At 30.2% G+C, this 27,556-nt stretch overlaps 1 protein-coding gene across 1 annotated transcript in view; it reads left to right on the top strand.

Annotated features, from left to right (window-relative positions):
- The first annotated feature begins 233 nt into the window (after nt 1–233).
- The window catches only part of LOC129907413 (bromodomain adjacent to zinc finger domain protein 2B), a 92,145-nt gene continuing 64,822 nt past the window's right edge, over nt 234–27,556 (top strand). The window contains exon 1 of the mRNA XM_055983604.1: nt 234–446. The gene's annotated coding sequence lies outside the window, so the exon portion shown is untranslated. The remainder of the gene's footprint in view (nt 447–27,556) is intronic.

Here is a 27,556-nt window from a genome sequence, read left to right as displayed (position 1 = left end):
GTATGGTGTTTTTTTTGCTATTGCTATTTCGCTCTGATGTTTGCCAGTTTAGCACAATTAAGTACTAAAGTCTAGTATAAAAATAGTGTGGAAGAGGTGTAATAAGAGTATTATATGAATAGTTGGTCCGGAAAAACATGAAATAAAAAGTGAAAAAGTTGATTTTCCACTTAATTCTCTTTTTGTTTGTTTTTTTTTTTTTTTTACATATTCGTATATACCTAATAGCGATAAAATAAAATTAATTTATTGGATTACACCTATGCCTGCATGTCGTGAAGTGGTTGAGTGTGTCGCACGAATATGTCGGGGTGGTTTTTAAAGATAAAACAAAATAAAAATTGCAAAAAATAAACGATACAACGCAGCAGAAAAATTTTAAAGAGAAAAAAATAAATAAATAAAAAAAAATATCTTTGGAGTATAGTGGCGGTGGCCTGACAAAGGTAGGTTATAGGATTTTTATAGTAATAAATTGTATTTCTATTTTTAAACACAATTAACATAAATTTTTATAAACAATTTAATTCAATTTATAAATTAATAGTCTCATGTCAATTGTAGGCAAGTGTTGAATAATAATTTATAATTTAAATCATCATTTTTATATGAATATTTTTTTTTCCTCCAAATGCAAATAAGGGTTATCAAATATTTAAAATAAAAAAAATGTAAAGGAATTTTTTTTTTTTTTAATTTGTTGTGTAAGTTTATTAATTTATTAGTTTAAACGATGAACAATTAGTGTCACGAATAGGTACACCTATCTCATAAATTATTTTGATTTGATTTTAATAGGTATAGTGTGATATTTTGTAGGTAGGTTGTTGTTGGGTTGAGTATGGAATGGAGGTATGTATTTATTTGTGTGTTTGTATGCGTGTTTTGTTTGTATGTGTGCATTTTTTCAGTGAAAAAAAAAAAATAATTCTTATAGGTAATATGTTTTGAGGTCACTCAAAAAAATGGGACAAACAATGTTTGTTGAATAGAAAAAGAGTATACAAAAAAAGAGAGGATTAACAATAACGTCTTTGTCATATAATATGGATTGCTTCAATGGGTTAATTGTTTTTTTATTTTTCTCATTACATATTTGGTAATTTTATTTATTTTATTTTTAATTAGTTATTTTTTTTAATTTTTTAGGTGATATGGGTCAAGATTTTAATAATATTTTGAGTTTCCAGATTTTAGACACAAAAATTAACTTGGATTGTAACTTGTCATTACTATGCCATGTATCGCTCTTAATGACTACTTCACTTACATTAAAACATCGGTTTCTACTATGCCAATATTAACAATGAATTTTGAATGAATGAAAACAAACAGCCACCCACGGTGGTCTTAAAAACGCGGCAGGTTTTGTAAAAATGGATCCCAAAAGTAATGATGCAGATTTGTTCAAAATTATCTCAGGATTCCAAATTTGTAAGTTTCAAAATCGTACCTGATCCCTTTTTTGAGTTACAGGCATTATACATATATATACATTTGACTTGCAATGAAAAAAAAAAAAATTAAACAAAAAACATAAGCACATTATAATGTCCTATACCTTTTTGGAAAGCTAAAATATACTCCTTGAATTTGATGTTTATTTGAAGTTGATTGAGTAAATAGTTTTTGAGAAATTTAATTTCAAAGTCAAATTAAAAAAAAAAATAATAATTTTTTTTTTTTTTGAATTACAAGGTACAAGTTTTTTCAAAATTGAATGTTCTTTAGTTCTTAGTCAAATCCTTAAAAAAAGATGCAAAAAACTATTCTAGTTTTTCAAAAATGGAAAGAAAAGATAGGCACTTTTATTATTGGTTCATTTGTTCCTAAGGAAAAATGTGTATAATGGTTATTTAATCAACAGATTTGTAAGTTCTAATCACACTAAGTGTGACTCAGAATCAACCCCAAGAGCGAAGTGGTATTTTGGCACCTTTTTTGAGATTTTTTGTTAATTTTTGGTGTTTTTTTTAAATGTTTTTTTTTTCAGAGTTTTGTATTTTTTTTTTTAATTTTTATATATTTTAAAGTTATTTTTATTACGTTCTGAATATTTCAGGACTATTTTTGAAATGTAAAAGTTATAATATTACGTATAACAGAAAAATATCCCATATTACATAGATTTCAGGACAGCTAAGGTCCTCAGGGACCACAAAATCTCTTCTCGATTTTCATCGTGAGAGCCATTTTTCATGAATCCTCGTTGACTTTTCGCGTTAATTTAAAAAAAAAGAAGACGTCCTGATCAGCAGCGTGTTACAGTGACCTTTTTTCCATTTAATTTGAGGCTAATTTTTTTTTATTTGAAAAAAAAATTTAAAAAAAGCTAAAAAAAAATTGGAGAAAAGATACATTTTTCTTAATTCTCAAAAACTAAGATTCTTTTAAACATGCGGTTTTTTGTTTTTGACTTAAAATCAATGAGAGCATTGATTTGTGTAAAAAAATTTTACCTTTTATTAAAAACAATAGAGTAAAATAAAGTAAAAGAAAAAAAAAATATTTTTTTTCTAAAATAATAACTTTAAAATTAAATTTCTCAAAAACTATTTACTAAATCAACTTCAAATAAACATCAAATTAAAGGAGTATATTTAAGCTTTCCAAAAAAGTATAGGACATTATAATGTGCTTTTGTTTTTTGTTTAATTTTTTTTTTCCATTGCAAGTCAAATGTATATATATGTATGTATAATGCCTGTAACTCAAAAAAGGGATCAGGTACGATTTTGAAACTTACAAATTTGGAATCCTGAGATAATTTCGAACAAATCTGCATCATTACTTTAGGGATCCATTTTTATAAAACCTGCCGCGTTTTTAAGACCACCGTACACCATCAACTGAAGAACTTTATAAAAATAGCATAACTTAAAGAAAGAGTTAAGAATTTTAAAGCACTTGTGGCATTTTCCTTTCAGAATGATCTTATATCATGTTAAGTAGATAGAATGATCAAGTGTTAAAAGGAACTAAAAAAAAAAATAATGATACAAAGTTAAAAAAATACATACAATTTAAAGACTGAATAAAGAATGTTTTAAGTGTCATACATAAATAATATTATTTTGTATTTTTGATGAATGCGTTCAGTGCAGAAAAGACGCTAATGTATAATAAATAAAAACCTACCCCAAACCGTTTTATGATCTGACAATTTATGTTCTGTTTAATAACTTATCTACACACTTTTCGGCACATACTTTTGATGCATTGAGGTAGGCAAAAAAGGAGGTAAGTGAGAAATGTTGCCGCATACATTTGGTCCCTAACTTCCTAATATGAACCAAAATTAAAATTTATTTACAAATTGATCACCACCTATGACACGACACCAACTTAAAAATTTTGAAAAACGTACTTTAAACAATAAAACTTTTCTTGAAAAACCTATACCTACATATATAGCAGAAAGCTCACTTTAAAACAAGATGATACTCATCTTAAAACCAATCTACTTAAAACAACAAGATTTCTTATTAAATCAACTTCATTTAAAATCCGCTAAGAACGTTAATGTTTGATAGCTATTTTTTTCTAACAGGTACCTACATTGTTTAGTAATCCCTTTAATTTAAAACAGATTCCATTAATTTTTATCATGTCTTTTTTCTGCGTGCGAGGATCATATTATAACTTTTAAAAATACTTTACATTTACTTCCATCATGTATAGAATGCCCCAAATAAAAGTTCATTTAATAAATAAAAAGCACTTTTCATTAATGATAAAGTCTTAACCGCTTAGTTGAAAATGTTTAAGTTTATCATTTTTTTAATTTTTAGTTTTTGAGAATTGAATGAATACCTCTGGTCCTTTGCCGTTTACGTTGTGGCTTGACTAATCACTGTAAAATCTAAGGAACACAAGTCTTCTGCCTTCTTCATAATATCAAGTAATAGTAAAAATAGATAAGAAATAATGCAAAATAAATTTTAAAATAGCTTTATTTTGAAATTTATTTAGTCAATTTGAATTTATTTGAAAAAAAAAAATATAGTTTTTGGAGATTTTAGGGGACTTTGAATTTTTCAGTACAATTTTTTGTTTTAATATCTTCCTTAAGTATGGTGGAAAAATGACAAAAATGTGAATTTTTGAAAAAAAAATAAAATATTTTTCAGGAGACTTTGAAATTTTCATAGGTACACTGTGGTGTATGCGTAACTTTTGTTGGGAATTTGAAAATTTGTATTTTTAATATCTCCTGAAGATAAGGTGGATGATTTTTGGTTTGGGATGGCCGTTTGAATATAAAAACATAAATTATTTTTTGGGGGTTTTGGAAATTTCAATTTCAATTTTGTTATCGTTTACTTAACACTGTAAGGTAGTGAGAAGCTATTATTACAAATATATAAGGATAATACAAAATAGTTAAAAAATTTCAAAAGCAAATTAAGTTAATTTTAAATAAAGATTAAACATTAATAGTCGTATTTATTAGATTTTTGTCTACTACACTGTATAAATTTTTTCAAATTGTTAGAAATATGCTTTATTTAATAAAAATAATAATCACATTATTCGCGGCAAGTCTTATATTCTTTTTTTTATATATTAGGTTGTATTTTGTATAAATATTTTTCATTAAACATTAATTTTTAAGCTTGATATTTAAAAGAATTAAGTTCACAATCTGTGATAAATCTGTGACAACAAGGTTTCTAAGGTATCTAATCACATTTTCCAAATTTAAACAGTTGTATAAAGTTATACGACGTTTATAAATACTAGGATAATTGTTTGTAGGTTACTTGTCTGTTCAAACATTTTAAGATGATATCGCGTTTAAGATTATTCCATAGACGAACACTATTTATAAAAAACTGAGGTTCCGATGTTAAGGATGAGTATCGTAGATGTATAAGTTGATGGGATCTACTCGACAACGCCATTTGTATTCTTTCATACAGAGCAAGATATCGGAAAATAGAAATAGAGGCCGCAGTTCTGGCTTCAGGGAGCTAAAAACTTCGCAGTTTCTACGAATTAAATTTATAATTCATTAAAATTGTGATACTTCCTAAATAGGTAGGTGCCTACCATTATTATTTTTTCCCTTTGTCAGACACGAATAAAATTGAAATGACTTTTGTTTATCAAACTAAAAAGTGTTTCTGAATTTTAAGTCGAACTCACTCCTTTGATATTCAAACAAATTAAAGAAAAATAAGAAGTTCGAAAAGTCCCAAGGTTTCATTCATTTTTGCGACATTTCTACCATATCTATCCATCTATCCAAAAAAATAGGAACAAAAATAAAATTCCCTCGAAAAAAAACAGGGAATGAGATATGAGAGACAGGACACAATGCAACTTTTACCCATTTAACCGAAATGAACCACCATGTTACCTACCTCTATCCTATCTCTACTCGCTCTAGCTGAGCTGACATATTCACCGCACCGCATTTTATATCTTCTAAAGAGAGCGGCCGACAACGATTGTTGTATTATTTTTTTTTTCATCTTTTGTTTCCAATATAAAACTGTTTGTATCTGTATCTTTTGTTTGATTGTATTTGTGTTATATGTGCACAAATTCAGTTTTTCAACAAAATTATATTCTCTTCGCATTTTATTTGTAAATGTCGTGTCGTCGTCGTCGTACGACGATTGTGTCGTTTATTTTCCCGTTTTACAATATAACAAATCCCACCGCACCACACCACCCTGTGCTGCTCTGTAGTGTTCCCCATCAGTGGTACCTCTACAGTAAGTAGTATAAACCCGTGGGCTTCAATCTCAATCTGTGTATTTTATAAGCGCTCTGATGTACTCTCGTATGTTAACGTTTTTCGTTTGTGTGTCGTGCCGTTCTATAGCCGTGGTGCTCATTTAATATAAATTGTACGACGAAGCGAGTAGAGGGTACATTATATGGTTTTTCTGTGTCCGTTTGTTTTGCCGCAGCAGAGAAGAGTATAAAATTTATATCTAGATGTGTACTCTGACTGCGTTCAACTTCCATCCAAATCCACAATATTCCAAATTCCATTCCAACCAACCAACCAACTTCCATTTCCATTCACAATCGACCGACCTCTCTTCCCTGTTTTTTCACACACAGTTGAAATTTTTATCTCGTAATGGTTAGGAGTAGGTAAAGATTTTTCCTCATAATTCTATCGGATTAGATACAATACGGTCAGGTGTTTAAATTAAAAAGATACAAATCAATCCAACTTAAATGTACTTAAGTTAATCCATTATTAATACTCAAAAAAAAGTACTCAAAAGTATCTTTCTTTTTTTTTTGCTAAAAAGTGATTTGAATTGAAAGTATCTAAAATGAGCTCAATAAAACTAATCAAAATCCATTTATAGTCTTTAATTGAATAGAGTTATAGATACAAGATAAAATTTTTGCTGTGCTCTCATAACGCCGCGACACAATAAAAATATATATAAAAATCATCTTATCCCCAATTCAAGTCGAATCGAATCTAAAATTCATATTTGTATCTTTAAGTGGTAACGCTGCTGCCGTGGTTGCCGGATAAAGTGTATCTTTTTTATGTTTTCTTAATTTTTATGAATTTGTTTTTATTTTTTTTTGTTAATTTTATGAGAAATTATAAACAAAAAAAAAAACAAAAAGACAAGAGTTGAGTTGTTCGAGTACAAAGTGGAAATTATATTTCTTCTTCTCATGAGACAGATACAAAAGTAGCGAAAAGTGGCAGCAGTTGAGTAAAGTGAGTGAGTTTTGTGGATGCGAACGAAGACGTTGTGTGGAAAATTATAGGCAAGGGGTATATCTTCTTGCTTTAGCTACCTACATAAATATTATAGAGAATAAAAGATACAATAAAACGTTGTATTGTATCATATCATCATTCTCACAGAGAGAAAGATATTGTGTGTGATTGTTTGTTGAACGGTTCGGCCCGTTCGTCATTCGTCGTAATCGTTGTCGGTTGGTCGTTCAATTGGGTCGCCTTGAGCGCATTTTGGTCGATGCGTCGTCGTCGTTGTTGTTGTATTCGTCTTGGTTTTTAACGTCTTCTCTATATGGTAGTCGTCATTGTCGTTTTGTTGTAAAAGTAGCCAAGCTATCAGCGTGGTCTGTCTGTCAGTTAGGAAGTCAGTCATTCAATCATCCGTAAGTCGGTGACACGCAATTGTATATACATATACAACTTATTACCAACCTACATACATTTTTTTTTTGAAATTATAATTAGGCATACAATCACCTCGAAACTATACATAAAAGTGGATTAATAAATTTAAAATGCAAATATGATGGGATTACCTGTGCATTTATAAAAGAAATAAAAAAAAAACAATTGGTAAGTTCATAGAAAAAAAAATGTATATATTTTCTACACTTATTAAAAGGTACAAAGGTATATTAAAACTACGTTTATACTTTTTTCTTGGGTTTTTTTTTCTAGGTAGATAGGTTATGTGTACTTGTTCTTACTTGGATGGAATTTTTGTTTTTTTTTTCTTTTCTTCTTTTTTTTTGTATATTGTTTGGGAAAGAGTGGTGGGAACGTGTATTCCATACCTACCGCTATATCTGTCATACATAAAGTACATTTGCCTTCTTTTTTTTAATATTGTAGGTAGGTACATATTCGAATATGTTGTGAGTGGAAATAAAATGTACGAGGTGGATTATGTTTTAATTTTTTTTTTACATAAATTCGGTATGAATTGTCGTCAACTATATTTACTTTTTTGTATTTTCTGTTGATCTGAACTGTGTGTCTGCATGTCTAGAATTTACCCTTTGCCCATATATTCCCAATAATGTTGTTTGGTCAGTGCTGTCGATTTAGTAATGAGGATAATTGTTATTAATATGACATGCGAAGGTTACTTATGGATTTTAAATAAGTGAAAGTTCACAATTGAAAAATTCGGTTAAACATGTGTATTTAATAGCTCATTAAAAAAATAACAACAATTTCACAACTGACAAAATTATAACGGTCTCCAAGCGTATGAACTTCTAAGTCTTAGAAAAAGGAAACGAGTCTAAAAAATTAAGTATTTTAATACCTCTTTGGGACCAATTGCAGATTTTACTGTCTCTTCGAAAAAAAAAACACCCTTTCACCAAAATTTTTTTAAATGAAAACTCTTTATTCTTGCTTTCTATCCCAAAATCAATGTTTTTACCAAATTTCATTAGGGTGACCCATCATTTTTGTTTTCACTAAAAAAAAAAAACACCCTTTCAACCATGATATTTTTATAGACACTTTACATTCTTGTTTCTTATCTTAAAAGTAACATATGTAATTGCTAAATTTCAATAGGGTACCACTAATATTACTCTTGTAATGCACACTTTTTTAAATAAACCCATATTTTTCTTATTTAAAAAAAAAACACACTTAAACATAAAAAAAAATTATAGACTTACATTATTCGTAATTCCCATGGGAAAGAGAGCATATGTATTTAATGAATTTTGTAAGGGTACCATTTATACCATTGATTTTATGGGACTTATCGCGGATTTTTCCCTATTTCCCAAAAAAACACCCTTTAACCTAAAATATTTGTATAGACTGTTCGGGTTCTTGGTTTCTGTTATAAATTAAACATTTTTACCAATTTTCATTGGTGTAACAATTTTTTCCTAGTTTTTGTGGAACTAATTTCGAATTTCATCATTTCTTAAAAAAAAAAACACCCTTTCACTCAAGATAATTTTGTGCACTTTATAGATTCTTAATTCTTATACCAACCAAAACATTTACACCAAGTTTTAAAAATTAATAAAACTTAAGTCAGCTGTTATGATACCTTCCTCACACACAACTTAACCCATCAAAAAAACACCCTTTCACCAAAAATAATTTTAAGATTTTTATGAATCCCTTCCTGAATTTTATCAGTGTAGCATGTTTTTCACATGGGTTTCGGTTATATTTTACCTGTTGAAGTAAAAAAACAAGCACCCTTGTTTTTAATCGGCAATAACTTTTCTTAGAGCAATCGTATTGACTTTATTTATTATGTCATTATTATGTCATTAGATTCAGCATCAAAAAATACCTTGAAAACATGTGTCATATGATGATATTCGACAAATAATTTTTTTCACTATATTTTTGACCTTCAACCCCTCCCTCTTGTCCGCGAAAAAACACCCTTCCACCCAACTTATTTTTATAGACTTTTTTTTGTACTTGGTTCTTATCCCAAAAGCAAACTTTTTGCCAAGTTTCATGAGTGTAACAATTTTTTTTTATTTCTTGATTTTATGTACTATTTTACTAGTGAAATCAAACAGAAAAAATCAAAGTATATTTTTCTAATGGTTTTTTGTGCGCTGAGCTCGAATCTGAAGTCAGAAAAATTCTATCACATCACGTTTTTGACATATTGCCATGCCAAAAATCAGAAAAATAGAATTTGGGACGTTCAAAATTCAATATCTCAAAAACTTTGCACGTTAGAGCTATTCTAGTGCTATTCTATTCAAATTAAAAAGGTCAATGACCATTAGAAAAGTATGGTTTGGTTTCTATTTCTCGCCAATATTACTGTCATTTACGGAAAAATCAATTTTAAAAATCGTTTTTTTGTTTTATTTCAATTTTTCCCAATATTTTCTAAAACAAAAGTATAGTTTTTCCACACAATCCTTAAAAAACGGTTTTAAGCTAAATAATTGCATTCTAAACTTCAAAATCAAAATTTTTTTCGGTAACTTTTTTGATTGAAAAATAGGCTATTTTTCAAATTAAATTCGTCAAAAATCCAAAAATTAACTTTTTGCTCAAAAAACATTTTAAATAGATAGAAAACATAACAAAGTAATTTTTAACCAAGTTCAAACCAAATCAAAAAATCGTATTTTTACATTTTTTTCAATATTTTTGAGGTTATAGAAAAAAATTGTTTGAGTAAAAGCTGTAGACATTTATACTACCTACAACTTTTGCATTTGACTTTTTTCGATAGGGCTTCTAATTTTGAAAGAAATCGTAAAAAAACATGATTTTTGACACCCACCCCACTTCTTCGCCCACCCACCCCCTTTCCCCCAATTTTTTTGTGGGCAATTTATTTTTCCCCTTTCATATACCATTTATCCTAAATTTTCCCACCACCCATATGCTGCTAATATATTTTTTATTTTCAAAAATTATTGGCACTGGTCTATTATTTATGGATGCACTCAATGATGCTTTATCAAAACTCATGCTCTGTCCACTTTGGTCTGTTAACTTAAAGAACATAAAACTGAGAGAAAAGTTCAGAAACTTAGGTAACTCTTTGGCAAAATATACTACATCATCTTATAACTTTAGAGCTGCTTAATAAGCTTATTAAGAAAGAATGCCGGTCCAAAAACTTTTACTTCTACGAAGATATGAGTGAATATCCAACTGTTTCAAATAAACGAAAATGCGCAAAAATGAGAAAAATGTACCTATGTTTTGAAAAAATGCCAAGAAACACAAAAAAAATAAGAAAACAAACAAAATTCTTTTTTTTTTCATTTAATTAATAAAAAAAAGAGAAATAACGGTTTGGATAGTCGGAGCATAATTTTTTTTAGCAACATCGTCATAATGAGAGTTTGGATTCCTGTGAACCCGAAATACTCTTTCTTGGCAAATTAATTTGTGTTGCTCTTCATCGTCGAACGAAGATGACCAATATTATTCTAAATAAAATGTCGCGCAATGTCGAAATTTATTTGTTTCATTTTGTATTTGTAACTAAAATGTTACAAAAACAAAATATCAAGTTATATTCACTTCTTTACTGCATCTGATCATCTGATGACATTTTTCAAACTAAATGAGCCAAAAATAGTCATTTAGTGTTAAATTAATTGTTTAGTTTAGCGTTTGAAGGCTTGTTAAATTTAAAAGTACTTGGTTAAACAAAAAAATCTCATTTTAAGGTTTAAAAACATGTTAAATGTTTAATTCTGCCCGTTTTATAATGTCCATATATTTAGTTCCCAGCATTTGTGTTTTATCAATTCTAACAATGCCTTGACATTCCATCTATCAAATTGTAAAGAAATAAGATGGAAATAGGTGGAAACTTTTTCAGTTTAATAAAATGCCAAAAGTCATCACTGTTGAATTGGTGGTTTTTATACCTACTGCTCTAACAATTGCTTCAAAAATCAGCTTGAGGCAGGTCCTTTTACTGACCATTTACATTTACATTTTACATTTACATTTATTGATTGAAAAATGATTTCACATTAAGAAGAATCTTATAGGTAGTGAATGCTTTACAGTTATATATATTTTTTTGGAATTTAAATTTAAATTAAAATTAAATATTATGTTTAAAAATACATTATTAATTGATAAAAGCTTGAGCTAATAAAATAAATAAATAAGATCTATCTATGTATCACTGGCCAAGTGAATGAAAAGGTTACTTTTAAAATTACTCATGTTTGTACTTCTCCTAAGTGAAAGGGGTAATGAGTTCCATAAAGAGACGGCGTGTACGAAGAATGAGCGCTCCGATTGCAAACAATAAAAACGAGGTAGAATAAAAGAAGATGTTCTTTGCGAACTTGCAAAATCTAATCTGCTGTACAAATAGTCAGGTTGCTTAGTCTGCTTTATATTATAAAAAAGTGTTAGAGTTCTGAACTTTAAGAGGTTTTCAAAGCTAATGCCCATGATCTGCATGAAAAAGTTTGATATACGATCGAACAAGCGTTTTTTGAAAATGTATCTGGACAGATTATTGTAGACAACGTTCAATTTCCTTCTAGTAATAGAGTCGACACAGCAAAATATCTCGCATCCGTATAACAAGATTGGCAATAATAAAGACTTTACAAGTAACATTTTGGTATTGGGAGGCAATGAACTTTGCGTGGACCATAAAAGTCGAAGACCACTGTAGACCTTGCCAATTACAGCCGAAACATGATCAGTCCAAGTGAGAGAATCGTTAAAGATAATTCCAAAGTTGCGAACTTTAGATACATATTCTATAGAAGACTGACCAAGTTTCATAGGCGGAAAAAGTGAAGTATCTAGTTTTCGCTTAAATATGCATATGGTTTTCGACTTTGCTGGATTCAATGATAGATTATGTTTAATTGCCCACTGTTGAATTATCTCTAAATGTGCATTCATTTTCTGGATAGCGTTGCAAACACGGTCTAAGTTGAAGTTAAGATAAAGTTGGACGTCGTCCGCAAACATATGGACGGTGCAATACTTAGTGACTTGAGGAAGCTCTTTTACATAAAGTGTGAATAGTAGCGGCCCAAGAATAGATCCCTGCGGGACTCCAGCCGGGACGCCAAGCAACGATGAAATATTATTTCCTACAGCCGTGCATTGCAGGTGACCATTTAGATATGAGCTTATTAGTTTCACTGCCAGGGGAGAAAAACGAAAGGCATGCAGCAGCTTTTTACAGAGGAGAGAATGGTTCACCGTATCAAAGGCTTTGGAGAAGTCTAATAAGGTTAGAAACGTAGAGCAGTTGTTGTCCAAGCTTTTGCGGATATCATCTACAACAAGCAAGAGGGCAGTTTAACAACTCCTTTGCGCTCTAAACCCAGATTGCGCTGGGCTTAAAAGTGCGTTGCTTTTGAGGTAAACTTGCATTTGTTTCAATATAGACTTCTCAAAAACCTTAGATAAAAAAGGCAAAATTGCTATAGGTCTAAATTCAGAATTAATTTGAGATTGAGATTTTGATATCGGAATAATCTTAGCCCTTTTCCACGAAAGAGGATATTCACACGTTGTTAAAATTTGATTGAAGATGTGAGTGATATATTTTAGGATGATGACCATGATCTCGTCTGAAATTTCTGATTTCTGTAAGTTGAAAAATGATATCAGACAATATGTTCCTAGCCTTCTGTTTCCAAAACATTTTGTAAGTTTTATCGTTTATCCTTGTGCATTGTTTCTTCAAAATTCAAGCTGCACTTTGTTAATTTTCAGTATTTGTATCCACACATGTTTGGAACTATGCAGGTACCTAATGTATGAAAATTTTCGTTAAGTTTTGCATTAATTCACTTGAAGATGGTTTTATGACTTACCTTTTCGTTTTTACTGAAATTTCTAATAAATATTTTTAAATGTAAATACATACAATATCAATTCGATGAATTTAGTAGATCTAGGTACTTACTATATTTGGTTCTTAAAATGTTTTTATTTTAATAAAATTAGTACCTACTTGCGATTAAGAAATGAGATGACTTTATCTCTTTTTAATTCATCACTTCTCAATAAATTACCAACATTATAAATGATTCCATAATAATTACAATTTCGACAACACTGTTCTGTGTCACTGTGCATGATTTTCATATTCTTCGTGTGCACACACATTCTTTTTCATCGCCACCGACCAAACCGAGCCGACCCAACCTCCGACCGTCCCTTCGTTCGCTCTGCTTAACGTATGAACAAAACGGATAACCAGCTATAGCAATAATAAAGAAAAAAAAAAGTATCTTTAACTGGATATCCATCCAACGACAATTTCATAAGTGCATGAGTGAGATAGCGGCAACGAGTTCGAGTCGAGTCGAGTATACAATAAATCGAAGATATCGAGGGAGACCAAATAACCAGAGACAGAAAATATAAAGCAAAAACCCCCATCCGTACCCGCATCATGCCGAGTCAACCAAGCAAGCGAAGCATTGCCCGTGCGAAGTTTTTTTTTCAAATTGAATGGATGATTCTGATTCAATAAAAGTTAATAAATTATTGCAATTTACTTGCAAGACTTACGAGTATAGTAGATACCTCAACCTACTATAACGACGACACGACACACGGGTATAAGTTACGACAAGTTGCTTCGTTATGAGAAAAAATTAAAAATAAAAACTGGACTTTTTAAACAAGAAACAAATTAGATTTTATTTTTTTTTTTTGCAATTTGCTGGTTTGCTGGATTCAAATAACATGACTTGCGCCACCTCCAAGTAAAAGTTGCATCAGATTAATCATGACAAATAAACATTGTTTGAAGAAATTCGTATCCATCGAATCTATACATTTCTTATGACCATTTCCGTATTTCCAATTAGATAGAAGCTATTCCAATATTATATTCTCTCATCAAAAACATTGCCAAATATCAATAATCTTAAGATATATCCAAGAAATAACCACACCGCTGAATTGCTTGTAAAATTCTACCCTAAAATGTGGTATCATACACCTAAAGTACCTCGCACTGGCATCAAGATGTTGTGTATAGAAAACAAATCTTCGAGGTTATGGACATCTCAAAAGGCAAGCAGCAGCAAGCTACACATAGCGCGCGCAGGGCACACCACACACATAAAATGATTCACACAGAATCGGAGAGTAAAAGAAAATGAGACAAACATAGAGAATTCCACAGTGGAGAGAATGAGAAAGAATAAATGAGCGAGTGAGTTTCATTTGAACAAAGAAAAAAAAAAAAATAAAAAGTAAAAGATATTCATTTTTGTCCACCACCACCGTCCACCCCCTTTGTTCTGCTCCACCTTTTAAATTCCCCCTCATCTTCATGTTCTTATATGTCTTTTGTTGTTGGCTCTGCTTTAGTGCTGACTGTGTATAGGTTTTTCATATCCAACTTCATTTCGGTTCGCGTATCTTTGAGATAAAAATGAAAAAAAAAAAAAAAAAACATCGACAATGTTTAACCAAAGAAGCAAAAGATACATTTGTCGGTGATGGCAATGTCGAAGAAGACGATTTATATAAATAATGGGAATGCGCGATGGTACTTCTGTCTGCTCGATGCTTGATGTGGATGTCGTCTTTTTGCCCTGGTGAGTTCTCTATGCTTGAGGTGTAACGCTGGGATATGTCGAATTATAGAGTCGCTTCGATTGCATATACATACGTTCCACATATTTTGTTCGGTTGACTAAATATATTGATGACGATGCCATGGTGATGTCAAATTGTGAGCCGATGCTGATGTGTTGTTTGGTGACGATGACTATAAATGCCAATTGCACCCCCTTTATTTTGTACACTGTATACAGGCCCGGAGGTCAGCAGCTCATTGTATTGCTTGTTTTATGCTAGCTATGGCTATCTACCATCATTATACACAATAACAAAAACAACAAACAACAAAACTTCTCAGCTCACTCATCAACGAAATAAATTGCGAGCAAAGAGCGCACAATGAACATCGATAGAAATCGGAGAAGCAGCAGCAACATGATGTATGTATGTTAAATGTGCAGTTTACCCTGTTTGATGCAATTAGGGTTACCAGCGTTTTTGTTAGAAGAACTTCAAACATTATGCATTATGTGTTGTTGTATCTCGAATAATCTTATAGTCCAAAATAATCCAATGATTCGCAGTATTCGCATATAAAGTAGCAAGATTTGATAGCAGAAAGACAAATTCATCATTCGCGCACTATCTATTTAGCATACGGACTTTGTGGAAACGAATTCCTTATTGGGCGCATATTATTTTCGGAAAAATTATAGGGGTTAGAAAAGTCTCAAAGATTTTGAAGTTTTGAAGCCACCCGTTTTTCAGAAAAAAAAACTTCCAAGTCCATATTTCGAAAGCCAAATTTGAAAAAATTGAGGTACAAAAAATGCACTGAATCCGAAGATAGTAGGTAAACAAAATCATACTTCACTTTTCCTTTATGATGGAAAAAAATTTAATAACTTTCCCAATGCTTGAGCACGTAAATAATATCAGGAGGATTATTCGTTTGTATCTTAACCCTCTGTCGGCACACGGGTGCGAATTTGGCAGGACAAAAATTAAAAGTGGTCACAAAAAAGTGTCTTTATAAGGGTGAAAAAGGGTGAGACCGAAAAAAGTTCTAGCGACATGAAAAAGTATAAACCAAATTCGCAAAAAAGAGGTGTGCCTACAGAGGGTTAATAGAGACAACAGTACATGAAGTTCTTGATTCAGTTTTTGTATGTCTATGTATTAATTTTGTATGTATTTTTTCACGCTGGGAAAACCACTTGCTAAGCTTTTCCATCTTTCCTTTTTGCAATAAAAATTATCCATATCGATTGACTAAATCGCTTCTTTTTGTTATCTTTTTAAGGTCTTGTTATCGGTCCTGATATCACCGAATTAAGTGTTTTGAATAACGAAAGCTTCTTAATAAATCAAAAGCAAGACAAAATAGTGGTGACTTCTAAGACTTTTTTATATTATGCCTTTCAAGGCGGAATTCTAGCTGCAATTGTATGAGAGCTAGACAATTATTTTTTTTTTGTTCAGAAAAAGTTGTTTCGTATAAATTGGGTTGATAAACACTCAAAACCAAACTTTTATCCACCTTAAGTTCTTTATACTTATAAACAAAAATGTTTGTCCAACCCTGTTTAGGAGATCTTCAAAAAACAAATTAAAAAATGCCCACATTTTTTTTTTTTTTTTTATTTGAACTGCAATCGTTTGACCATCTGCACTAAGGTTGAAAAATGATAATTTTTAATATTTATCAAGATCTTGAGGTGGACGAACGTCCACCACGCAGTTTGAATTTTTGAAAAAAAAATTATGATAAAATACATTTTTGAGGACAATTTTCAGCATAAAACTTGTATTTTAAATTCAGCGTATAATATTCCTTCTAGCGCATAGAATAAAAAATTGATTAAACTTTTGAGAAAATTAAAGGTTGATTATTATTGAAAAATTCTTCTTTTAAAAAAAACAATAATTGTTGAAAAATGTATTCTCATTGTTAATTTATTTTTTTAAGCAAATAGAAAATAGAAAGAACAGCATTGTGTTAAAAACAGCATTATGTTAACATTCTTTCGACAAATTGAATAAATATTTTTCAAAAATGGACACACTAAAAGAGAAAAAACTTGCTTTAATTTTTTGTCACTATGCATTGGTTAAAGTTTTGTTCAAATATAATTTATAATTTGTCTTTTTCAACATTTTGTATGTTTCATTAATTTTATCGTAAATTTCAGTATTTTTTTTTTTAAGATCTCATGAGGCATAGTACATTTTTTCCTCCCTTTTACCTATTTAGAAAGAAACTTTGCCAGAAAAATAATACGAAGAGTAATATCGTAAAAATTAAGTTTTTTTTTTACGAATTCTGAAGACTATTAGAAGAAATCGTTTGGAAGTGCTAAAAAGTACTTTTTAGAACTTCATAAGTGAAGTTCCTTTACTATCAAGCTTGACGGAAATTGCATCCGAAAAAACGGAATTCAAGTTTAGAAATTAATCCAGTCAAATAAGGATTTAATGAATAAATGTTAGTAGAAATTTTTTTTGCTCAATATCTTCCTTTTGCCATTCTATAACATAACTCAAAAGTCTAGAAAAATCCGCTTGTCGCGATTTCAAGGTCAAATCGCGAAATTAAGATTTTCAAAATTAGCAAAAATAGGCTATGGTATTATATACACAATATGATACATGATTTCAAGGTATATTTGCTGATTCCAAAAAATCTAAAATCAAGGCAATCTGAAATCTCTGAAAAAAGTTATACCTGTTTTTCATCTTTCAACCCATATTATTATAACAGTTGCTAACTTACTACCGAAAAACCCTTAAAAGTAATGGTAGCGGAATCATATTTTGCATGAGGGTTTTCATATCCATTATCATTAAGAATCAAAACAATGCAATGCAAAAAAAACATTTATATCTATGACAAAATGGTATTTTTTGAGAAAAGGGGAAATTTTGGGATGTGCACTAAAAAACATCCTGGTACAATCTTGGAATTAGTGCTAATAGGCTAATATTTTTGTTTCTATCTTTGTTTGGATATTCTACAACTAGTGTCAAAAATCTAAAAAAATCTCATGACCGCAAGTTCTTATTTTCCAGGTTAAACTAAGTTAGGTGCAGATTTAAAAAAAATAATAAGAAAATTTTAGATTCTTATATGTATACCAACATAACCCATATCATTTCAAGGTATTTTTTAACGCTGATTCCAACAAAACCCACAAACAAATCAATATGACCATCGCTGAAAAGTAATGTACCTTATTCATGTTGATCTGACACAAATATCTGAAGAGTAGTTTTTTTCAATTTTTTCAAATCTGCACCTTATCTTCAAACCAAGAAAATTAGGACTTGCGGACATGAGATTTTTTTAGATTTTTGAGGGTAGTTAAAGAATATCCAAACTAAGATTAAAATGAAAAAAATAGCCTATTAGCACTTATTCCTAAGATGAACAAGAATCTTCTTTAGTGCATATCCTAAAATTTGCCCCTCCATCAAAAAATACCATTATTTTGTAGGTATATATATTTTTTGTAATGGATTGTTTTGATTTTTAATAATGATGGATTCTAAAATCTTCATGCAAAATTTGGTTCATCTACCATAACTTCTAAGGGTTTTTCGGCAGTAAGTTTGCAACTGTTATAATAATATGAGTTGACAGATGAAAAACAGGTATAACTTTCCAGAGACGTCACATTGTCTTGATTTTAGATTTTTTGAAATCAGCATTAAAAAATACCTTGAAATCATGTATCATATGTGTATATAATACCATAGCCTATTTTTGCTAATTTTGTAAATCTCCATTTCGCGATTTGACCTTGAAATCGCGACAAGCGGACATGAGATTTTTCTAGACTTTTGGGATATGTTATAGAATGGTAAAAGGAAGATATTGAGCAAAAAAAATTTCTACTAACATTCATTCCGAGATTTACCCCTTTTTTCTCCTTATTTTACTGTATTAAATCGTCATTATTCGATTCGAATTCTGAAACGTGATGACCAAAACTTTTACTCATTTTAGTTTGAACTGTGACCCTTGGGATCTCCACGCAGATTAAAAAAAAAATGGATTTTATCTTTGAATTAATTTTGAAAAAAAAAAAAAATAGTACCTACTTATAGTACTTTTTCAAAGATTTTTGTTTAAACTTTGTACTTTCTACTTTGATATTAATATAATTTTTAAAATACTGCCCAGTCTACATTCTGTTTAGCATTCTTATCCAGAAAGCCCGGTCGGTTATTATAAATGATCACAGCTTAGGTAATATTTTCGAAAAAGTCATTTTCTTTTTTCTTACTTTTTCAATTTCCATTGCCAAAATGCATTCTCAAAACTGTTTCATTTTCATGAAATAAGAAAACATTTCATTTCAAATCTAAAAAGTATGAAATTTACAAAATGGTAACCCCTTTTGCAATATCTAAACTACATGGTGTAATAAAATGAGTATCTATAGAAGTCTATCAAATGAGACACATAAAGATATACAGACAACAACAAAAACAAAACAACAAAAAAAAAAACCATCCTACTTTATGTTTGATTGTAGAGATGGTGTGTCGCTTGTTTTTTTCTGATACAGAAAATGCAAAATACCTCATTCAATGCAACAACACAACAAGCAGCAAGCAAAAGTATATCTAGATAGAGAATGCAGTGTGATTGTGAGAAAAGAGAGCTCTATAAACGAATAGTTCAGCACATTCTAGAGTTCTAGAACTCAGCATACAGCAACTATACACCAAGAAAACTGCCTGCTTCAAGATCTTCGTATATAGTGATGGATTTTACATGTTAATAGGGCAATAAACTTGAAATACACTACAAGAGAGACTCTGAGCAATGAGTTGAGGTACTGACTAAACTGACTCTACAAAATTGAGTAAGCAACACACATTGCTCTATCTTATACTCCCGGTCTCAATCTTAGATTTCTCCATATAGTTGCAGTTGGGGAACTCTTTTTTAGACAGGCTTTTGGATTTCATATTGTGAGACAAATATTTTAAATCAATTTATAGATGCAGCCAGCTACTTAGTCTAAAGTTGCTTTGTTTGCATAACTTAAGGGCAATTATGAATTCATTTCATGACTGGTGTTTGAGAGCACTTTGTTCACTCTTGAATAAAGTGTATTTATTTACAAGTAGCTTGCTATAGTATACATACGATATTTATATATCATATCTATCAATCTATCTATAAATGTTTGTTTAAAAAGAAAACAAAAATAATAGTGAATGTGAATAGAGGGACATATAATTATGATATGAGTCAAGTAGGTATATGGTTCGAGCAGTGCAACGATCTTGTTTGATGATGTTTGAGTTAATTAAATAAAATTCGCTTCGATATCAATTATTTTTTTAAATTTTTTTGTTCCAAGTGTAATTACATAAATTGTCATATAGAGTATATATATTTGAGACAGATTAAGTTGCGATTGAGAAATCACATTTAGAAAAATATTTACGTAAATCGTTCTTTATAAAAAGGAAAATAATATTCATACTTATGAGTTATGACGGTAGATACCTACATATTGTGTGATCTGTTTTAAAAATGTAGGATATATTAGAAATTTTCATTGTACCAAGTGTTTTCGTACAAGATCAAACAATCTACAAATTGTGAAAAAATTGTTTACACCGAGGTAATCAAACAGTTTCCAAGATTTTTTAATAAGTTTTAATGAAATACAAAATTTAAAAGTGCCAGTTATTAGAAGTTTTTTTTTTATTTTATTATTTAATTTTGTTATTTAAAAGAAAGAGCAATGAATCCATAGCTAGGCAGTTGTTTAAGTTTGTTTTCTTACAGCGGTAGTAATTTTTGTATCACTTTTCATAATTAAATAATAATAATTAAAACTTTTTAAAATGCTCTCTATGGCGTATACGCAACTTTTTTTTTTTTTTGGTTAAGAGAAATTTTAATATTTGTTAAATATTTAATGTAACCATTAACCATAACCGTTTTCACAATTGAATCGGTGATTGTTAAAACAACAAAAGAGAATTTTAGATCTTTTTTACAGGAGACACAAAAACTCATATAATATTAATATTAGGTACATCATGTGGTCAAATTTACAATGCACTGGCAATATTCAACTTAAAAATTGACATTTAAAGATTGATACTGACAATTTTATCATTCAAATCGATAATTGTAGTAAAAAATTATATACCTATATTCAAATTAAACTACTCAAAACAAAATTGGGCCTTATTTTGAAATTTGCCTAAAAATTTCTTAGTTGGTAAATATCGTCAAAGTGAAATCCTGTTTTGTTGAATTAAAATTATAATATTTTTATACTTTTTTTCAAAACTGCAATACCAGGATAAGTTTTTAAAATAATAAATGAATGTCACAACATACACTTTTTTTTCGGCATGTTGCTCTGAAATAAAAGTAAGAAATTGAGTTTTTATAAAACTTGAAACTGTTAATTAATTTGCAGCAAAATAGCGTATGATATAAAAAAAAGATCATGTGTGCAATTCACATGTGGTAGAAGTGAAACCTTAAAATATCATTTTTCTTGCAAAAAAAAAATCGAAAAAATGTACCTTTTTTTTATTCCATCACCTTTAAATCCATATTTTTTATATGACAACCTATAATAAATTTTATATTATCTAAAAGCTTTATGTTTCAGCCCAAGATATTTATATCGAACATGTCTATACAACATCTACAAAAAGAGATAGAATTTTTTTAACCCAATCACTTTTCATCAAAAAAGCAAACAAATCAATCAAACCTATAATTAATTTCATATCATGTAAAAGTTTATTATTTCACCTTTTATATGACACTTCAATCAAAAAAATTAAAATTTTTTAAAGCCAACCATGTCGAAATTTCAAACTGAGATTACGGTACCTCGTACACTGCAGGCTGGTCATCGACAACAGATCTCAACAACAGATTAAGATTGTGCAACTTTTAGAGCACGTACCATTATGTGTGATATATCAAATGAAAGGTAATATTATCAGAATTTGTATAAAAGTTAAATAATATGTATAAAAAAACATCTTTTTACCGTTATCTCAGGGTTTTAAATATGAAATTAATTGAAATTTTGTACAATTATAGCTTATCCTATTATCTATCTGCAGTACAAATTTCATTCATCTATTTATTAAAACAAAAAAGTTATAATCAATTGATTTTTCCTGTCGCTTTTTCGTTTCATCTTGTTTCAAAATACTACGATACTAAAGAAGTTGTAACTTCAAAAATATTTTGAATAATTAATTGTTTCTTATATTATTAGTAAATGTTTTAGTGAAAGAAGTAATTTTTTGGAATTTCATAGGAACTGCATTCAATCGAAAACCGTAAGGATATCTTTTTATCAAAGCGGTCGGCACCGTTGGTATCCATTTAAAATTTGAATACTCTATCAATATTGACGTATATAACAGTGGCGAAAAGATTTTGTATACCAGTTGATTCTAACCACACAAGGAAAAACCATTATGAAATGCTCATCGATTTTATAAATAAATTTCAATCGCACCAAATCTAAAATTACATCGTCACTTTTTCAAGATAATTTAATTCAAAATGCATTTTGATGTTCCAATATCTCGAAAACGTAAACGTTATAGATTTTTACTTGCGATATAGGTACTATATATCAAGTTATGCATTCGTACAAAAAAAAAAAAGTTGAGATAGCATTTTTCCATAACATTACGATGGTAGATAATGCCAAAAAAGTGGGTCCCGGAAGTCCGTCTGTCAGTCTGTCTGTCTGTCTGTCTGTCTGTATAAGGAGCTACAGCCTAAACGGATGGACCGATTAATGTCAAACTTGGTATGTAGCGTTATTTAGCGACTCTCCAGAGGGGTTTTTGGAATTAATTTTTTTGGACCAAAAATAACGGTACTTGTCATATACCGATTTTAGTAAAATTGAAATATCTCGAAAACGGCTCCAACGATTTTGTTTAAAAAATTCAAATGTTAGTTTTAAGCTAAGGTCTATATTTCAATGAAAATTTTTTTTTTTGAAAATCATTATTAACGGTACCTGCCATAGAACCGTTTTTTTCAAATTCGAATATCTCTGAAACTTCTTATTCGATTTCAAGGAAACTTTTTGTGAAGAAGCATTTATATAATTTAAATATAAACCAAAAATTAAATTTTCAAAAAAATAATTTTTGGATTTTTAAAAAAATTTTGAATTTTTTTTTTTGAAAAATCAAATTTTCGATAACGGGACATTGAATTTTTTTGAAATTTTGTTTTTAGATGTTGATTAGTGATTTCTACAAAATGGCATACCAATTTTATTTTAAAACTTTTTTTCCAAAAAATTATATATACAAAATTGTTTTTTTTTTAAAAACGGCTGTAACGATTTTGAAAATTTTTTTTTCTAAAAATGCACGTTAATACATCAATCAAAACTGCATACTTGTTTTGGAGGGCAATTTAATTTCAGATTTTATTTTATTTTATTTTTTTTTTTTAAACGAATTTTATTTTTTTTTTTCCAAATTTCTATATAAAAAGTCTTAAAAATTTAAGCAACTTTAACTCCAAGAGCAAGTTCGTGCGACCCAGTCGTGCATTTTATTTTTTTCTGGTTTCAGATTATAATTCAGTAAAGCAAAGAAAAAAGTATTTTAATTGGTTTTAACTTCAAAAATTAAATATTAAATTTTGACGAACTTGTTAAGTTAGCAGGAACAAGTTCAGCAGAGTAATGTTATGTTACTTAATTTAAAACCTATTCAATAAAGAAGCCAAGAAGTAAGTGCATAGCTAAAAATCAGCAGAGCAATAACGGGGAAATTAAAATAAAAAAAAAAAAGTTAAAAAATAACTGGGAAATTAAAAAAAAAACGTTCAAAATCTGTTTTGGCAGCTGCTTTTAATGAAGGCCCTCATATGACAAAAAAAATATTGTTTAACAAACAGGTCAATTGGTAAAAATAACTTAAATTTGAATAAGTAAAAAATTACTTTTTTTGGAAACTATATGAGTCTTTAAATTAAATGAAAGATAAAGAATTATTTTCTTATACTCATATATTATATGTTGTTTATTTAACAAACGTTTTCGGGAATTCTTCCCATCTTCAGGTTCAAGCAAATAATAAATATTTTAAATATTTTAAATTTAAATTTACATAAAAATCAATTTATCAAATCTCTTAAATTAAAAAAAAAAATTAAAGTAATTTTTAAAAAATATCAAATAAGAATGTATGAATTTTAATTTGGTTTTAATACAAAATAAGATAAATGAATAAATGCGTTTTAGAATTTTGTCTCAAATATGTCTTTAGTTGTAAAGGGTTTCAAAAATGCATGTAAGGAAGATCGTTCAAATAATCTGTTTTTATTCATATTATTCGTATGCATTTAATAATTTTGGGTTATTTATTTGTTTTAATAACCGAAAACCTGCTAGGTTATGATTATTGCTAATCATGTGATCAGCTGGTGTTGATTGATCAACTGGATAGATTTGTAATGTTCTGACCATCTTATTTTAGCCGTTCTTCTCGTTTGACCAATGTAAACTTCATTACAATCTTGACAAATAACGGAATAAATTCCAGATTTGTAAAGAGTGTCAGTCTTGTCTTTTACAGTGCCAATCAAAGTTTTTACTTTATTACCAGTACTGTTCGGTGATAATTTAATTGAATAATTATTAAGCACTTTCATCAAAGAATATGTCAACCTTTCTACAAACGTACCACCCATGTAAGTGATAGCTTTTTCTTTATTAGATACTAAAGTTGTTAAGTCTCTCAACTCCTTTTTTCTCATATGTTTTTTCAATAAAGAATTGACAATTTGTATGCTATAACCATTTATTGTAGCTATTCTATGAATAGTGTCCACTTCTTTGATGAAATTGTTTTTGTTAAGAGGAACATGAACAGCACGGTAACAATAAGAATTAAATGCTGCAAACTTAGTTTGGTTTGGGTGGTAAGAATTTGATGGAATACATCTTTCAGTATTTGTTGGTTTTCGATAAATATCAAACTCAATATAACTCTCAACTCTTTTTACCATAAGGTCTAAAAATGGTAGACAAAAATTCACTTCTGTTTCAAATGTGAATTTTATTATACCATGCATAACATTGTTCATATAATATATGAGTATAAGAAAATAATTCTTTATCTTTCATTTAAAAATAACTTATTTTAAAGAATTTAAGGGTTGTTCTAGTACATTCAATGCAAAACTAACAAAAATGTTTGTACTGCTTCAACTTCAAAATAATTGTTTAAACTTTAGCCCTTTACTAATTCTTTCAAATATTGACAACAATAAACCTAAAAGATCCACAGCGCCACAGCCGTTGAAATGAAGCTATGAAGTCAATGGGGCATATTCATAGTCGTTTTTAAACTCGAGTTTGAACAGCTACGAGTACGATTAAAAAAGCGTCTTTCCCAAACATATCTGACTGTTGCTGTAAGACTCACCCAATTAGGGAAAAAGGAACTCTGAATTTAATACTCAACCGAACTTATGACGGCTACTGACAATAATCCTCCTAATCAATTTTTATGTTATGTCTCCCCGGAAAAAGTTATTACAATTTTCAAATGAGTCGATTTTCTTATTATTATCGTATTCGGTCAAGGTCGACTACCAAAAAATCGATGAACACATAAATTCTATTCAAGGATGAAAAAATATTGTCTTGACATACCCAATCTAAATGAACACGAACAAAAATTGCAAATTTGGTAGGTATTGAAAAATTTATCAAACGATTTCAAGGAATACGAAATACGTTGATTCTCTGGGCAAAAAATTAAATTTGACTACCAAATGAAAAAACACCAGTACTCGTACTGGTTGGTAGCCTTTATGTAACACCCTTCATTTTCCATTGCTTGCTCCAAATTCATTTCTTTATGGTTTGGTTAACAAGCAGGCAAAAAGTTAAACACCGGAGCAAGTGCAAGTTCTTCTAAAATTGTTTCTTCCCCAATCCTTTCAGTTTTTTTTTCGGGGAATGTGAAAAAGAATTTTTTGGGAAACTGCATCAGCTTCAGCAGCTTGGTGTTGTGTTTTGTGTGTTTGTTGGAGGTATAGGATGCTCTTCCACTTTTTTTTTGACTGATGGGTATGGAAGATGCAACGGACAAACGGCATGCTCCAACAAATGTTGAATTCAAAAAAAAATATAAATACATTTAAAACAAAAACGACAAGAAAACAGTTTTTTAAAGCATAAATACCTACAACTTGCACACACTCCTCAACACTTTATGCTCAAAAACTCATAGCTCTATGGCTCTGAGGTTGTGTGTTGTTGTTTGTCCCCTTCCATATAGATGGGGCTTAACTGAGCTCATGCTCAGCAGCTCAACCGACCTGCTGCTGTTGCTAGTGGTGGGCCTCGCACTCACCTCCTCTCCTCAACCTCCCCAGCTTTGGAAACATAAATTACACATGAAACATAGGTACTTTTATGCATGCATCATCCAGAAGAGACCCAGGCCCGCAGCAGCAGCACAATAATTCTACATGTGAGAGAGGCGGGTGGATGGACATGGATAACCAAATGGACTCGGCGTTTGGTGGGGTATAGAAAGGATAGTATCAGCAGCTACAGGGTACAGGGTACTACTACCTACACCCTGGAACAGAGAAAACCCAGGGATAGGGACCCGGGGAGTTGCAAAAAGCACCTCATTTCGGTGCACATGCATGGTCTATGATGAAGGAAAAACCAATGATGATGATATTCGTTTTGTGTTGGAGATGGAAAAAGGAGAGGATGGCAAATGGACATGGGGTTTGGGTATGGAAGGCGCGCATAATATAAAATATACGAACTACGAACACAACATACATCGGATTTAGTTCGTTCGGGGTGCTTGTTGGCTGGCTGGCTCTGGGTTGTGTGACTCTCTACTCTACTTCCATTTCTACCTTCTACCTCCTGCTTTGCTAGTGGCGTTTTTGTACCTTTTGTGAGTTTTGTATCTGTGAAGTCGTCGTCGTCGTCGTTCTCGTCGTCGTCATTTGTTGTGTGTACACAGAGTATAGAGAGTCACCACCATCGAATTGGAATCGGAACAATAACAGAAAAAAAAAAAAAATTATTATGAAGATAATATAAAAGTGGTTTTTGCTTTAGGAGTAACTCTGTGCGCGCGTGAGAAAGAGAGAAATGTACACATTTTCCAACAGCAACTCGGGACAGGATTGCCATTGCTAGCTGGTTGGTAATACTGGTGCTTTTGGTTCAGTTCTTTGGGAACAAAAATTGCCGCGGCAGCAATGTTGTTCATGATGATGATGATAGTGGTGTTCCACACTGCTTCGTGTATATTTCGGTACGACAACGGCGGTGGTGGGTTGACTTTTTTTTTTTTTTTTATTGTTTTGTATGCTCTGCGGCAACACAACGACACAACGGCAACGATGACTTCTAGAGCGCGTTTTGTAGTTTAGTTTAGTTCGATAATTCCACATGAAAGGAAGAAAAAATTATAACAAAAGCGAAGAAAAAGTAGGAAAAAAGAAAAGATACTTATATGCAGACCTAACCCCAATTGACACCTACCCCTTCATACCCCCACCTCCCCTTCTTCGTGAGAACAAAGAAAATCTATAATAATTCACATCCAAACAACAATAATAATTGTGTGTGTAGGTTATTATTTATCGATGAATTATTTCCGGTTTGTGTATTTGATAGAAAAGTTCATATTATTATAAATTGTATCTATTACTCTTCAAACTGATGTATCTTTTGCACTTTCTAATCGATAATAATTAAACGAAGGAAGAAAGAAAAAATTGTCTCTCATCGTCGTATA

This window comes from Episyrphus balteatus, chromosome 1 (genome assembly GCF_945859705.1).
Source record: "Episyrphus balteatus chromosome 1, idEpiBalt1.1, whole genome shotgun sequence".
NCBI lineage: Eukaryota > Metazoa > Arthropoda > Insecta > Diptera > Syrphidae > Episyrphus > Episyrphus balteatus.
This window is presented reverse-complemented; position numbering and strand designations above follow the sequence as displayed.